This window comes from Micropterus salmoides, unplaced genomic scaffold, assembly GCF_014851395.1.
Source record: "Micropterus salmoides isolate LMB-PRFRI ecotype aquatic unplaced genomic scaffold, ASM1485139v1 Ms_hic_scaffold_1, whole genome shotgun sequence".
Lineage (NCBI taxonomy): Eukaryota > Metazoa > Chordata > Actinopteri > Centrarchiformes > Centrarchidae > Micropterus > Micropterus salmoides.
Genome location: NW_024040040.1, coordinates 57572400 through 57589176, shown reverse-complemented (window position 1 = coordinate 57589176; position 16777 = coordinate 57572400).

The window sequence follows — 16777 nt, the reverse complement described above, 5'->3', positions numbered from 1 at the left end:
CAGCGCTGGGAGCAGACGGCTTTACATGCCAGCAGGTGGAGACAGTTGTTAGTGGCAGTGAGGCAGAGATCTGTTCAGTGAGCGGGGGTGTGTCCAGGTGTGCTGCATGAATGATTAGTCATTCACGTAAGTCATGTGTGGACCGCACCACATGCTGTATGTGCGCAGCTAACATTTCTGAGCCCCGTTTGTTTGGGTGAAGTCCGTCTGTCTTAAAAAGAGGCATTCTTTGCCAGAAAATATTAAAATTATCCACATAAAACACACGGTGAGCCCTGCAGGCGGACTGGAGCCAGTCGTGGAGGCCAAGGAGTCTACTGAAGCGGCCAGCACCGCGACCAACTGTGGGAATGGGACCAGAGATAAAAACTGACTTTCCACACTGCTTTAAAAAGTTATGAAGACGGTTAAAATCTGATTTTGTCAGCTCAGACTGCTGAAGAGCTGTGTCATTTGTTCCGACATGGACTATCACTCTTGTGAAGGAGGACGGGAGCGACTGCATTAGTTCCTGGAGTTTTTTTAAAATGTCAGCCGTGGTGGCAACTGGGAAGCAGTGAGTGGTAGCGTTAAAGAAACGGATGTTTCTGCTTATGGAGTCACCAATTATTAGTGTGGTGGGGGAGAAAAGAGGACGAGGAGATGCCGGTTGTGGGGTTCCAGAGCAGGACTGAGCAGATTCTACATCAACACTGCATGCGGACTGAGGATGGGGTGTGTGTGTGTGTGTGTGTGTGTGTGTGTGTGAGCTGCCGAGTGTTGTGTTGGAGTAGCAGTAACAGACCTGAGAGAAGGGCTACCCGACGGTGCAGGGTAGAGACGGCCTCCGGAGCGTCTGAGCACAGCCTCCTTCAGGATCCTACGTCGGGAAGCGGAGGTTTTTGACCGGGATGACGGCCGCCGATCAGGCCCAGCGGCAGACCGGCGGCCCAGTGCAGGAGATGTAGCCGGTGGCGGAGATGCAACAGTGTCGGCAGGCACTGTGCGCCGAAAGAGATCTGCATCAGGGAGATTCGAAGCCGCAGGTGCATCCGCTGGATGGACCGGAGTGTCGTTAGACAAGGCTGCATAGCGGTTGGAGAGGCCGATGTGCGGAGGAGAGGCAGCCCCATCCGAGCCTCTCTTGCAGCCACGGACCACCACTTCAGCCCAGGTTGACTGATGCTTTGGAGTCGAGCAGGATGAAAGCCTGGGAAGACTAGAGGGGTCCCAAAACACGGTGTCCTGGATGTTAGCGGTTGCGCTAAGAGAAACAATCTGTTTGGCTTGTACTGAAGCTACATCCATAAAGCCAGTCAGCAGGGAATCTTTCTCTTTGAGTTCCTCTGAAAGTCATCGGATGACTTAAGTTAAACTTAAGTTAAATAAAAAGGATATAAAAAATGTAACGAGTGGATTAAAACTGGATAGGAGTCCGGTGTAAGACGGAGCTTCCGACAGGTGGCTACAGACGCCAACGCATGCGCAGAGTGCAGATTATGTCAGCAATTACGTCAGCGATCTTGTGGCAAGATAACTACTAGCGTCAGCTACTAAAACTTTTGAACTATGAGATTGAACAGCAGTCACTAAAAGATGGAAAGAACTGAGTGCTTAGGCAGAATTACTGTAAGAATAAGTGTTTAGCGGACAGTTGGTCTGGAAACAGAAATGAGTTGACACGCTTACCGCAGTACGTCAGCCACCAGGTTTACCTCAGTTAGCTAAACTCCAAATGTGCCTTCAGGATGTTAAAACCTGGATGGCCTGTAATTTTCTATTGTTAAACTCAGATAAAACTGAAGTTATTGTTCTGGGACCCACGCACGTCCGTGATGCATTATCTAAAGATATAGTTTCCCTTGATGGCATCGCCCTGGCCTCCAGCACCACTGTGAGGAATCTTGGAGTTATCTTTGATCAGGACATGTCGTTTAAGTCTCACATTAAGCAAATTTCAAGGACCGCCTTTTTTCACTTAAGTTGGAGGAGAAATTGTCCATTAAATTCAAAATGGTTTCTGGTCAAATTGATCTCTAAGAGTTGCAGTAGTTCTCTGTCAGGTCTTTAGGCGTTCGGGTATTATGTTTTTGACTGCTTGGATGCCTTCTGAAATTACAATGTTTGTGTAGAGACCATCTATGGTAAACAAATGCATTTAGGGGGATGTTAATCTGCTTAATTCTTTCCACAAAATCATAGGTGTCCTTGACATAATTGGCATGCCTGATTGAGAGGATTGAGGAAATCAGCTGTATAGTAAGTCTCGCTGCTACAGACACAATAGGACATCCTGGAGGGATCTCATGTGGTTTGCTCCACCCAGCAGGGTCCTTATGAATTTTGGGCAGTATGCTGAACAGTCTGGGTCAAGGTTCGCTGTCACCCTTCAAGTATAGAGTCTGTTATTGTTGTTATTATAATCATTAACATTACGATTGTTACCATTAACACTACTATAAATATCTGTACCATTTTTCATTTAGTCTATAGCAACATCACCTTCACTGTGTGTACCTCTGTGTGGATATTGTGTAGGCTGCCTCTCTCTCTCTCTCTCTCTCTTTTTCTTTCTCTCTCTCTCTCTCTCTCTCTCTCTCTCTCTCTCTCTCTCTCTCTCTCTCTCTCTCTCTCTCTCTCTCTCTCACCGGTCGAGGCAGATGGCCGCCCACCCTGAGCCATGGTTCTGCTCGAGGTTTCTGCCTCTTAAAGGAAGTTTTTCCTTGCCTCTGTCGCCTAGTGCTGCTCTTGGTGGGAACTGTTGGGCTTCTGTAAATAACATCACAGAGTTCGGTCTAGACCTGCTCTTTTATGAAAAGCTCTGTGAGATAACTGTTGTTGTGATTTGGCGCTATATAAATAAAATTGAATTGAAAATTGAATTGTTTGTGATTGAGTTTTGTTGAATGATTTTATGATCTTGTCAATGAGGGGAATAGCATCCTTGTAAATGGGTTTCTTTAGCTTGGAGTAATAAGTCGTGTCGCTGTCTGTAGCCCTCCCATAGGTACTGTTCCCTGTCCGTGATCACCACTGCGCTTCCTTTGTCGGCTGGTTTGATGTCCTTGTTCTGTCCCAATTGGTCTAGTGCTTCAAACTCACATTTGTTCAAATTTTGTTTAACCCAGCCGAATCTAAATTGGTTTTGGAGGTATTGTAAGTCAGGAGAGAAAGTCAGGAGGGAGAGAAGGGAGGAAAGGAGGAGACTGAGGATCCGTGGGCCCGTCCGTCCTCTGCTCCGTCATCGTGGCCTTGGAGAGGAGACCAGGTCCGGCCGGTGTTGAGATGTCTGGCAGGAGGAGGTCCACTGCAGGTGGGGCGTGTACCTCCGCTGTCACGCTGAGCTGACGCGCTGGCGCTGGGTTCCCCTGCGCTGCAGGCGGCCGGTGTGGAGGCTGGGTGGCGGCAGGTGGTTGTGCAGGTTCTGGAGCTGCTGGTGTGGGCGGCGGAGACGCCGGCATAGAAGGTGGGGCCGCCGGTGGCCGTAGAGTCTGAGCAGTCCCAGGTTGAATGCCAACCGGCCCGGGGGGCAGAGCTGTCGCCGTCTGTGTGTGTGGAAGGCGTTGTCGGTCTGTGTGATGCTGGCCACCGTTAAGGTCGGGTCCACTACTACTGCGTGTGCTACTGCGGGTGTGTGAGCCGGTGGGGCTCTGGAGGGGCGCTTTATCAGGAGCTCCTGTGTGTCATCAAGCGTATCTTGGTGCAGTCTGTGCCCAAAATGGCGTCTGGCCCAGGCCGAGGCCACCTCAAAGTTCTCTCGCCAGTCAGTCACTTCTAACTCTACCAGTATCTGCAGGTCCGTCTGAATGCAGTCCCTGTAGTGGTCCCTGAGTATCAGCAGTGTGTTGTAGGCCCAGTTTCTGGCGTTACCGTCAATGAGTGACAGGGTCGTGGCGTTTGGAGCCGCCGGTTTGATAACCGTGGCCAGATTGTGGGTCATCTTAGTGATGGAGTTGGGTGGTTCTGGTGCCATGACATTGCTAAGGTGGTGTTTAGCTTTGATCAGTCTGTAGACCACTCTGGTTCTTAAGGTAAAGTCCGGGTCAGACGGCGGAGGGTCGCCTGTGCCGCGTTGCCCTCGGGTCGCTCTATTGAACCCCTCGTACCTGTTGCTGCGTCTGGTGAAGTCGGTCCTGGTTCGGACCGGCGGAGGTCCGCGGCGGTGATGGACTGGCGGTCCGCGATGGTCCTCTCGACGCGGGGGCTCGCGGCGGTAGGTCCGCGTAGCTGGCGGGGCCCTGACGGCCGCTGCGTAGGAGCGGGGAGGCTGCCTCGGCTCGTGGTAGCGGCGGGAATACGGGCTCTCTCTTACCTGTGAAGGTGGCGAGCGGCCCCGCTGCTGCATCCGTCCGCGTCGGTAGTGGACCCGCGTCCAGTCCTCCTCTCCTCGTGTGTCATGTTTGCGGTGTTCAGCAGGTTTTTCAGTGTGTGGCAGTGTCGGGAAGACAGCTAGCTAGCACTTCAAAACTAAGCTAAGCAGTGAAAAAGTAAAAAAGCGAGTCGTGATGGTTCGTTTGCAAGGCTTTATTATTATAATAATAATGAAAATATATATATAATAATAATCTCGCAAGAATGCAACGTTTCGGTCTTTAAAAAGACCTTCTTCAGGCATAAATTCTTACTGTGCGTTGAGTTCTGTTGTCCAAAGACGAGTGAAAACACGGTCTGAGAGCGGGACAGGAAGTCAACACTCTTTGTGAAGCTTGACCCTCCTCACTTCCTGTGGAGTGGGGAGTCCCCCAGTGACGTCATGTAGTAGGTGGCCATTTTTGTAGTTTTCCAAATTAAACGACTGTAGTGCTCAAATCCGATTGAAATTAGGGGTTAGGGAAGGGGACTGTCTCCCTCCGGAACGGGAAGGAGGGTGCACGGTCCATCCAGCCCTCGGACCTCCCGTAACCCCGGTCCCAAGCAGGTTCACGGGCCCGCTGGCGGCGTCTCCCGTAGCGGACCTCTGTCCATCCATACATATTTAAATGTTTAAAAAACTAACTCCAAAAAAAACTGACTCCAAAAAAAGACGAGAGTCTCTTTAAAATTAAATATATATTTATTTTCACAAAACCAAAAGAAATATGAATTCAAAGTCGTTTCTGGTCAAATTGATCTCTAAAAGTTGCAATAATTCTCTGTCGGGTCTTTTGGCGTCTGGGTATTTTTGGAATATATTTTTTACTGCTTGAATGCCTTCTGGGATTACAATGTTTGTGTATAGGCTGTCAATGTCCATGGTGAAGAGGAAGGCATTCAGGGGGATGTTAATTTGTTTAATTCTGTTCACAAAATCATACGTGTCTTTGATATAACTGGCATGTCTTATCGAGAGAGGATTAAGAAAATGATCAATAAACTCAGCTGTATAATACGTCTCACTGCTGCAATCGGACACAATGGGACGTCCTGGAGGGATCTGATGAGGTTTGCTCCACTTAGCAGGGTCCTTGTGTATTTTAGGCAGCATGTAAAACAGTCTGGGTCGAGGTTCGCTGTCCCCCTTCAGGTATAGAGTCTGTTTGTGGTTGATGAATTTCTTGTCTTGGAGTGATTGTATAATCTTGTCCGTCAGTGGAGTGGTGTCCTTGTAGATGGGCTTCTTTAGTTTGGAGTAGTAGGTCGTGTCATGTAGCTGTCTGTAGCCCTCCCATAGGTACTGTTCCCTGTCCATAATAATTACTGCGCTGCCCTTGTCTGCTGGTTTAATCACAATGTCCTTATTCCGTCTTAATTGTTCTAGTGCCTCAAATTCATATTTGTTCAAATTTTGTTTAACCCAGCCGAATCTGAATTGGTCTTGGAAGTACTGTAAGTCTGTCTGGATAAGTGTGTCAATGTCTGGGGGTAGTTTACCTTTAGGGGGGACCCACTGGGACTTGGGAGTGAAGAGTGGTCGTTGTGTGTCAGGCCTGTGCTCAAAGTAGGTTGCCAATTTCAGTCGTCTGTGGTACTGTTGTAGGTCAAATCGGATTTGTTTTTTGAGATTTGGGTCGCTGCTGGTCGTTGGGATGAAGTTCAGTCCCCTGCTAAGTACAGCAAACTGGGCTGCAGACAAAATAAAACATTTACACAAATTAATTACATTTTTCCCCCCGTCTGAGGACGTGTGTTCACGGGGGTAGCTACTTTAACGACTCCAGCCAGTGGTCCAGCATGTGCTGGGCCGTGGAGTGAGACCAGTGGATGCCGTCCCTCTCGGTGGTGAAGTCGTTCCTTGAGAGAGCAGGGAGAAACAGCTGATTGTTAGTATGTACTGATTAAGCTGTCTGAGGTTCTCCTGCTCTGCGTGAGGTAGGTGTCTGGAGAAATTAATCTCCGGCACCATGACTGTGGCCTGGGGAAAAGCCAGCTTCGCCATCCTGATTGCTCTCTGAACTTGTTTAACAGTGGTCATTGTTTTTTGTGCCCTGTTGTTGACCCCAAAAGAGAGCACCAGTTTTTCAATGTTTGCAGACACGTTGGTCCTCGCCAAAATGGCTTCTGCGTGCCTGAACGTGGCCCCAGGGAAGCTGTCTATTTGTAGGTCAGGGCACTGGAAAGGGGGAAACCTGGCGACATTTGAATCCCCAATGATCAGCCACTTGCTCCTGGCTGACAGGCACCACTCTTTCATTTTCCTGCTGGTGTTAATGTGTCATGTGGGGCGACGTACCGGTGTGTTTGCTGCTGTTGCAGCAGCAGCTGCAGGTGGGTCAAAGGTCAGCTGTCTTTGAACAGGCCCCAAAGCAGTTTTTGGAGCGGGAGGCAGCGGTGCTACCTGCGGAGATGCCTCCACCATGATTGCCTCGTCAGCCGTGGCCGTGGTGCTGGGGTCCTCAGGAGGAGCTGGAGGCTGAGGTGAACTGGGGGCCACGCTCCGGCGCCTCGCGGTGCGCTTAGGTCTCTGCTCCTTGGGCTCCAGCTGTGTGTCAGGGACGATCCCAGAGGAAGAGAGAGAGGGAGGGAGGGAGGACAGGTGCAGACAGACAGGTGAGGGGAGAGGAGAGAAAGTCAGGAGGGAGAGAAGGGAGGAAAGGAGGAGACTGAGGATCCGTGGGCCCGTCCGTCCTCTGCTCCGTCATCGTGGCCTTGGAGAGGAGACCAGGTCCGGCCGGTGTTGAGATGTCTGGCAGGAGGAGGTCCACTGCAGGTGGGGCGTGTACCTCCGCTGTCACGCTGAGCTGACGCGCTGGCGCTGGGTTCCGCTGCGCTGCAGGCGGCCGGTGTGGAGGCTGGGTGGCGGCAGGTGGTTGTGCAGGTTCTGGAGCTGCTGGTGTGTGCGGCGGAGCCGCCGGCGTAGAAGGTGGGTCCACCGGTGGCCGTAGAGTCTGAGCAGTCCCAGGTTGAACGCCAACCGACCCGGGGGGCAGAGCTGTCGCCGTCTGAGTCTGTGTGTGTGTGTGGGGCTGTGCGTTGTCTGTCTGTGTGGTGCTGGCCACCGTTAAGGTCGGGTCCACTACTGCTGAGTGTGCTGCTGCGGGAGGGTGGGCTGGCGGGCCAGGCTCGGCGTGAGCCGGTGGGGCTCTGGAGAGGCGCTGGATCAGGAGCACCTGTGTGTCATCAAGCGTATCTTGGTGCAGTCTGTGCCCAAAATGGCGTCTGGCCCAGGCCGAGGCCACCTCAAAGTTCTCTCGCCAGTCAGTCACTTCTAACTGTACCAATATCTGCAGGTCCGTCTGAATGCAGTCCCTGTAGTGGTCCCTGAGTATCAGCAGTGTGTTGTAAGCCCAGTTTCTGGCGTTACCGTCAATGAGTGACAGGGTCGTGGCGTTTGGAGCCGCCGGTTTGATAACCGTGGCCAGATTGTGGGTCATCTTGGTGATGGAGTTGGGTGGTTCTGGTGCCATGACATTGCTAAGGTGGTGTTTAGCTTTGATCAGTCTGTAGACCACTCTGGTTCTTAAGGTAAAGTCCGGGTCAGACGGCGGAGGGTCGCCTGTGCCGCGTTGCCCTCGGGTCGCTCTATTGAACCCCTCGTACCTGTTGCTGCGTCTGGTGAAGTCGGTCCTGGTTCGGACCGGCGGAGGTCCGCGGCGGTGATGGACTGGCGGTCCGCGATGGTCCTCTCGACGCGGGGGCTCGCGCCGGTAGGTCCGCGTAGCTGGCGGGGCCCTGACGGCCGCTGCGTAGGAGCGGGGAGGCTGCCTCGGCTCGTGGTAGCGGCGAGAATACGGGCTCTCTCTTACCTGTGAAGGTGGCGAGCGGCCCCGCTGCTGCATCCGTCCGCGTCGGTAGTGGACCCGCGTCCAGTCCTCCTCTCCTCGGTGCGTCATGTTTGCGGTGTTCAGCAGGTTTTTCAGTGTGTGGCAGTGTCGGGAAGACAGCTAGCTAGCACTTCAAAACTAAGCTAAACAGTGAAAAAAGTAAAAAAGCGAGTCGTGATGGTCCGTTTGCAAGGCTTTATTATTATAATAATAATGAAAAAATATATATAATAATCTCGCAAGAATGCAACGTTTCGGTCTTTAAAAAGACCTTCTTCAGGCATAAATTCTTACTGTGCGTTGAGTTCTGTTGTCCAAAGACGAGTGAAAACACGGTCTGAGAGCGGGACAGGAAGTCAGCAACCTCTATGACCCTTGACCCCTCCCACCACCTGGGAAGTGAGAAATCCTCCAGTGGCGCCCCCTAGTGGGTAGTCATTTTGTAGTTTTTAACATAAATTAATTGTAGTGCCAGATCAGTTTGAAATTAACAGAGTGTGTATCAATTACCGTAATTATAATGTCCTGATTGGTTAGGTTTAGGTCAGAAGGTCAAGTGGTTAGGGTTAGGGTTAGGGGAAGGAAAAAGAGCTGGCTAACGTCTTACAAAGCTCTGCGTTAGCCAGTCTGGTGCACTGTCCTGTGATGCGCCTCCAGAGACCCCAGAAAGGCAAAAACACTCCCTCCTTGTTTGAGTTTTTAAGCATTTCCCACACTTCCATCATAAAAAACAAAAGTGCATTACCTTTGCCTTTGTTCAAAAAATTGGACTTCACGAATCCTTTAATTCTGCATCCTACTTGGATGTCTTACGATGAATTTTCCTATCTTCCTGTCCTATTAATCCAGGCCTACTTGGTCCTGCTTCACTCTGCCTTGTTGCAACGTTTCGGAGAACTATTTGTCCTTCATCAGGCTTTGCAGAGTGGCATCTTTAAGTGTCCTTTTTCTTTAGGTTTCACTTGAATGAGGTTCGAACACTGTCAATATTTTCCTTTTTAACTTCCACTTGAGGCTTTCTATTTTAGGTTTCCAGGATCTTCTGCTTGAGGCTTTTCCAATTGAGGTTTTCAGTGAGTCACGGTAAGTACTGAGGTTAAGGTGAGGGATTTGGGCTGGGTAAGAGTGTCCCCGCCCCCCGTGGGGCCATCCAGAGGTCACACACGGCACTGGCTGGTTAGGGGAAGGGAGAAAAGAGCTGGCTAACGACTTACAAAGCTCTGCGTTAGCCAGTCTGGTGCACTGTCCTGTGATGCGCCTCCAGAGACCCCAGAAAGGCAAAAACACTCGCTCCTTGTTTGAGTTTTAAGCATTTCCCACATTTCCCATAATAAAAGACAAAAGTGCATTACCTTTGCCTTGTTCAAAAATTGGACTTCACGAATCCTTTAATGTCTGCATCCTACTTGGATGTCTTACGAGAATTTTCCTATCTTCCTGTCCTATTAATCCAGGCCTACTTGGTCCTGCTTCACTCTGCCTTGTTGCAACGTTTCGGAGAACTATTTGTCCTTCATCAGGCTTTACAGAGTGGCATCTTTAAGTTCCTTTTTCTTTAGGTTTCACTTGAATGAGGTTCGAACACGGTCAATATTTTCCTTTTTAACTTCCACTTGAGGCTTTCTATTTTAGGTTTCCAGGATCTTCTGCTTGAGGCTTTTCCAATTGAGGTTTTCAGTGAGTCACGGTAAGTACTGAGGTTAAGGTGAGGGATTTGGGCTGGGTAAGAGTGTCCCCGCCCCCCGTGGGGCCATCCAGAGGTCACACACGGCACTGGCTGGTTAGGGGAAGGGGGAAAAAGAGCTGGCTAACGACTTACAAAGCTCTGCGTTAGCCAGTCTGGTGCACTGTCCTGTGATGCGCCTCCAGAGACCCCAGAAAGGCAAAAACACTCGCTCCTTGTTTGAGTTTTAAGCATTTCCCACATTTCCCATAATAAAAGACAAAAGTGCATTACCTTTGCCTTTGTTCAAAAAATTGGACTTCACGAATCCTTTAATGTCTGCATCCTACTTGGATGTCTTACGAGAATTTTCCTATCTTCCTGTCCTATTAATCCAGGCCTACTTGGTCCTGCTTCACTCTGCCTTGTTGCAACGTTTCGGAGAACTATTTGTCCTTCATCAGGCTTTACAGAGTGGCATTTAAGTGTCCTTTTTCTTTAGGTTTCACTTGAATGAGGTTCGAACACGGTCAATATTTTCCTTTTAACTTCCACTTGAGGCTTTCTATTTTAGGTTTCCAGGATCTTCTGCTTGAGGCTTAGGAGGAGGGGAAAAGTCCCGGCTAACGAGTGTTAGCCAGCTGGTGCACGGTCCGTGATAGCCCTCAGAGTCCCCAGAAAGTGAAAAGCACCCCACACTCCACATTTTCCCTTTTAACAGACACAAAAGTGCATTACCTCTGCGCTGGTTCAAAAAATTGGACTCCACGGGTCCTGTAGTTGTTGATTCTTTTTCTCCTTAATTCAGGCCGACTTGGTCCTGCTTCACTCTGCCTTGTTGCAACGTTTCGGAGGGCGGCTTGTCCTTCATCAGGCATGACAGAGTGGTCCCTTTAAATGTCCTTTTCCTTAGGTTTCCCTTTAATTTGGTTCAAAAACGGTAAGTATTTAGGAGGAGGGGAAAAGTCCCGGAACGAGTGTTAGCCCGACTGGTTGCACGGTCCTGTGATGTGCCTTCAGAGTCCCCAGAAAGTAAAAAGCACCTCCCAACTCCACATTTTCCCTTGTAACAGACACAAAAGTGCATTACCTCTGCGCTGGTTCAAAAAATTGGACTCCACGGGTCCTGTAGTTATTGATTTTTATCCTTAATTCAGGCCGACTTGGTCCTGCTTCACTCTGCCTTGTTGCAACGTTTCGGAGGCGGCTTGTCCTTCATCAGGCATAACAGAGTGGTATTAAATGTCCTTTTCCTTAGGTTTCCCTTAATTGGTTCCATCTTGAGGTAAGTGTTGTAATCTGCACCCTATTTGGGTGTCTGACGATTAAAATCCAATTTCTTAGCTCTTGCTTGAGGTTTCAATTTTATATTTTCCAGTGGGTCACAATAATTACTGATGTTAAGTTTAGGGGTTGCAGCTAGGGAAGGACATCCTCACTCTCCAGGGAGCTCCAGAGTGACACACGGCACTGGCTGGTTAGGAGGGGGGAAAAGTCCCGGCTAACGAGTGTTAGCCCGACTGGTGCACGGTCCTGTGATGTGCCTTCAGAGTCCCCAGAAAGTAAAAAGCACCTCCCAACTCCACTTTTCCCTTGTAACAGACACAAAAGTGCATTACCTCTGCGCTGGTTCAAAAATTGGACTCCACGGGTCCTGTAGTATTGATTCTTTATCCTTATTCAGGCCGACTTGGTCCTGCTTCACTCTGCCTTGTTGCAACGTTTCGGAGGGCGGCTTGTCCTTCATCAGGCATAACAGAGTGGTATTAAATGTCCTTTTCCTTAGGTTTCCCTTTAATTTGGTTCCATCTTGAGGTAAGTGTTGTAATCTGCACCCTATTTGGGTGTCTGACGATTAAAATCCAATTTCTTAGCTCTTGCTTGAGGTTTCAATTTTATTTTTTCCAGTGGGTCACAATAATTACTGATGTTAAGTTTAGGGGTTGCAGCTAGGGAAGGACATCCTCACTCTCCAGGGAGAGCTCCAGAGTGACACAACGGCACTGGCTGGTTAGGAGGAGGGGAAAAGTCCCGGCTAACGAGTGTTAGCCCGACTGGTGCACGGTCCTGTGATGTGCCTCAGAGTCCCCAGAAAGTAAAAGCACCTCCCAACTCCACATTTTCCCTTGTAACAGACACAAAAGTGCATTACCTCTGCGCTGGTTCAAAAAATTGGACTCACGGGCCTGTAGTTATTGATTCTTTTATCCTTAATTCAGGCCGACTTGGTCCTGCTTCACTCTGCCTTGTTGCAAACGTTTCGGAGGGCGGCTTGTCCTTCATCAGGCATAACAGAGTGGTATTAAATGTCCTTTTCCTTAGGTTTCCCTTTAATTTGGTTCCATCTTGAGGTAAGTGTTGTAATCTGCACCCTATTTGGGTGTCTGACGATTAAAATCCAATTTCTTAGCTCTTGCTTGAGGTTTCAATTTTTATTTTTCCAGTGGGTCACAATAATTACTGATGTTAAGTTTAGGGGTTGCAGCTAGGGAAGGACATCCTCACTCTCCAGGGAGAGCTCCAGAGTGACACACACGGCACTGGCTGGTTAGGAGGAGGGGAAAAGTCCCGGCTAACGAGTGTTAGCCCGACTGGTGCACGGTCCTGTGATGTGCCTTCAGAGTCCCCAGAAAGTAAAAAGCACCTCCCAACTCCACATTTTCCCTTGTAACAGACACAAAAGTGCATTACCTCTGCGCTGGTTCAAAAAATTGGACTCCACGGGTCCTGTAGTTATTGATTCTTTTATCCTTAATTCAGGCCGACTTGGTCCTGCTTCACTCTGCCTTGTTGCAACGTTTCGGAGGGCGGCTTGTCCTTCATCAGGCATAACAGAGTGGTATTAAATGTCCTTTTCCTTAGGTTAGGGTTAGGGTTAGGGTTAGGGAAGGGACTGTCTCCCTCCGAAAAGGGAAGGGGGTGCACGGTCCATCCAGCCCTCGGACCTCCCGTAACCCCGGTCCCAAGGAGGTTCACGGGCCCGCTGACGGCGTCTCCCGTAGCGGACCTCTGTCCATCCATACATCTTAGAACGTTTAAAAAACTAACTCCAAAAAAATCTAACTCCAAAATACGACAAGAGAGAGTCTCTTTAAAATTAAATATATATTATTTCAAAAACCAAAAAAGAACTATTTACAATAAACAAAAAGTGTGCAAAATAAATGACAACGTTTCGACCCGCAAAGGGTCTTCTTCAGGTCTTTTTTAGCACACTGAACTCTCTCCTGAGCTGTTGCTTGTGAGAGGTTTGAAGGAGAAATGAATTCTCCCTCTCCCCCCTCCCTTCCACACTCACTCATGTGCCGGCTCCGCCCCCTTGTGGCCTCAAATTTCGTGTCCGGTCTTTTCCCTCAGTAAACAGTGTTTTTTAAGACAATTATAAACACAAAAACTCTAAAATGATTTGAAACTTGTAATCCTGCTGGTGAGTATCCCTTTCATTATGTTTTAACAATTTTTAGTGGTTAAAGTCCATGTTAGATAATAGTATAAATGTTTCGTGTCCTTGAAATCCAGTGCTGTTTTTAAGCATAAAAGGTAAGCCTTAAATTAATACCAAGTAAGTATAAAGGTAAGTATAAAAGTTGCAGTTAAAAGTAGGAAAAAGGTAAGTATTGCAATTCCAACTGAGGTTAGGACTTTTTATCTTAAAAAATAAATGTAAATATTCTAAAAAATAAGTGTAAAGATAATTGCCAGCAATGTGTGAGGTTAGGGTTAGAATAACCGATAGGTTAGGAGTCAGGTAAGTATTGATGTTGCAGAGAAAAAAGGTAAGTATCAGGGATTAAAATGGCAAATATGGGGTTAAGGTTAAGGTTAGGATAACCGATAGGTTAGGGTTCAAAGAATAGTAGCTGTAACAGTGAAGGTAAGTAATAGGTATATAACAGGTAAGTAATCTGACATTAATTATATTTAACATTTAACCCAAATGGTTTCATAGTCCCCAATAAAAAATCCACTGCCTTTCTCTCTTTTTCTCTCCAAATCTGACCAAGTAAATTCCTCTGCAATCCAGCAATTCTCATAGACAATAAACCATGTTCTAAAAAGTGTTTCACCAGAAGTGTGTCCATTTCTTTCTTATTTCTGATGTGTATCTGTGCTGAACCATACGTGTAGACAAAGAATTTTTGGTTTCACCCACATACTGAACATGACACATTGTGCAAAAAATAACATAAACACAATTCTTTGACCTAGGGCTAAATCCCTGTGAAATCCTGTGAATAGTCTTATTCTTATTCCTAACAAATTTTAATCTAGCAAACTGTGATTCCAACATCAATAATTTATCTCTGTTTAAGGATGGCAACTTTGCCTGAACCAGGATATCTCTTAGATTCCTATTTCCTATAGGCCGAAATCACCTGGAGCCAGCCATTATGTTGCTCTGTCCTAATATGTCCTCAAAGTTGGATTTGAGTTTATTATTTAAGACCTTTCCAACCGAGGAGAACGTAGTTATCAGAGGAATTGAACTCCCATCCTCTCTCTCTTTCCTATTTTGGAAGGTCTTAAGGCAATTCCTCAAGAAGGACCTGGAGTACCTTCTCTTCCGTAAGAATTTAAATAAAATTCCAACTGCTTCCCAAAAATCTGCATCCCTGGTGCAGATCCGCTTGAATCGAAGAATTTGTGACTTGACAATGCCCTTAAAAGTGTGCTTAGGATGGAAACTGTCTTTATGAAGCAGTGCATGGGTATCTGTGCTTTTAAAAAACACTTTTATATCCAATTTGGAATTACTGGTAAAATTTGGACCTTTAAAAACAGTAGTATCCAAAAGTCAATTGACTGTTTGTTCAACTCTGTCTTCAGTTGAATGGAAGGATCATGGGAATTCAATACCTGTACAAACTGATCAAATTCCTGTTTAGATCCCACCCAAATTCCCCAAATATCGTCTAAATAGCGAAAATAATATGCTGGCTTCTTATCTCCTTTTAAAAGGGCTTGACTCTCCCAATCAGCCATAAAAATGTTGGCATAAGCCGGGGCAAACTTCTTGCCCATAGCCGTCCCTTTAATCTGCAAAATAGTTTCCATTAAACATAAAATCATTTCTGGTTAGATTAATGACTAAAAGCTCCAAGAGCTCCTCATCTGGTCGTTTTGGATCTGGGTATTTCTGAAAGATATTTTTACACACTGGATGCCAGCTTCAATAGGGATGTTTGTATACAGATTGTTAACATCCATAGAAAAGAAGAAAAACTCAGATGGGATCCTCAAACTATGTACAATTTCCACAAAATGATAAGTGTCTCTCACATAGGCAGGGTGTTTTGTTGATAATGGTTCAAGTAATAATCCAGATATTCGGCTGTAAAATAAGTCTCGCTCCCACAATCAGAGACAATTGGTCTCCCCGGGGGGACTTCAAATGGGACAGTCCACTTTTCAGGATCCTTATGGATCTTAGGCAATATGTAAAAGAGCCTTTCCCGAGGTTCTGCCTCTCCAATTAAATATCGTCTCTGTTTCCCATAATAAATTTCTTCCGTTTTAAGGAGTCTAGAATTGCAGTCACCCTCGGGATTGTGTCTAAATAAATTGGTTTATCCAGTTTTTTTAATAATTGGTGTCATTCAGTTGCCGCTCTACTTCTAATATGTATTGATCTCTGCTTAATATCACCACAGCCGACCCTTTGTCGGCTTGATAACTATATGTTTAGTATCTCGTAGTTCCCGTAAAGCTCTAATTTCTAGTTGCGATATGTTATCTTTTTCTAAAATGGGTTTATAATGTGCTTTAAGTGTGTTACAATCTGCCAAAATCAAATTCCTGACCTCTTGCGGCAATTGATCTAGTGGGGGTGTCCAATTTGAAATTCCACAAACGGTAAAGCTTGACCCCACTTGAATCTTTAAAATAACTCGCCAATTTAATGCGTCTGTGTAGTTTTGTATGTCCCATTGAAACTGTGATTTTTGATCCCTGCCTATATCTGCTGAAGAAATAAAAGATAAACCTTTGTTCAGGAGGTTATACTGCGGTTCAGAAAGTGTGAAATTTTTAGCCAAGTTTATCACATTCTCACCTTGAAAGGACCGCGGTCCTTCAACCCCCACCTGTACCAGACTTAGGGGGTCCTGGCATTTAAAAAGTCCATCCAATGGTCGAACATAGCTCTCCCAGTCTCCGCTGTCCAATGTATGTCATCGTCCTGTGTTTGGAACTTCCTCTCAGGCAGGAGGGGGATGTAAGGCATGTTCCTCTCCAAATGTTCGTTGAGGATGCGGAGATTGTCCTGTTCCTCTTGGGGAAGAGCTGGAGAAAAGTTAACTAGGGGGATCCAAATGTCTGCGTAGGGGAACTGGCGTTTAGTGGACCTCAGTGCCCCCTGCACACTCTTTATGGTGGTCTCCTTGATTTATTGCCCCTGCCGTTGATGCCAAAGGACAGAATTATCTTCTCCACCACCAGGTCTTGCGGCGGCAGTCTTCTCCATGAGAGCCTGTGCGTGACGAAGTGGCTCCCTGGAAAGCTGTCAATTTGCAAGTCTTTGTTAAAATAGTCAGGGAGACTCGAAAGATTAGAGTCCCCTATAATCAGCCATTTTCTTACCACCTCCAAACACCAGTCTGTCAGCTTCTTCTGGGTGTGAGGTGTCTGTACACCTTGTACCTGCGTGGTCCTGGCTGTGTGAAGTGGTCAAACGAGTCCACAAACAGCTCGCCGTCTGTATGTGACTCCTCTCGGTGGACCTGAACCATACGTTCCCCCGAAGTCTGCGGGGTTGAGGCTCTAGCGTCCCCTCTCTCTTCCTCAGCCTGGAGCTCATCGAAAAGAGCCTCCAATTCAGAATGTGTGGGAGTGTGAGTGGAGGCCTCCACAACCCTCACCTCATCCGGCTGGTCAGGCTGTGCATCCTGAAGAATACTGTCTTCAGTTGCAATCATCACCCTGGCCCCCTACCATCCCTCTGCTTCTCTCTCCGATC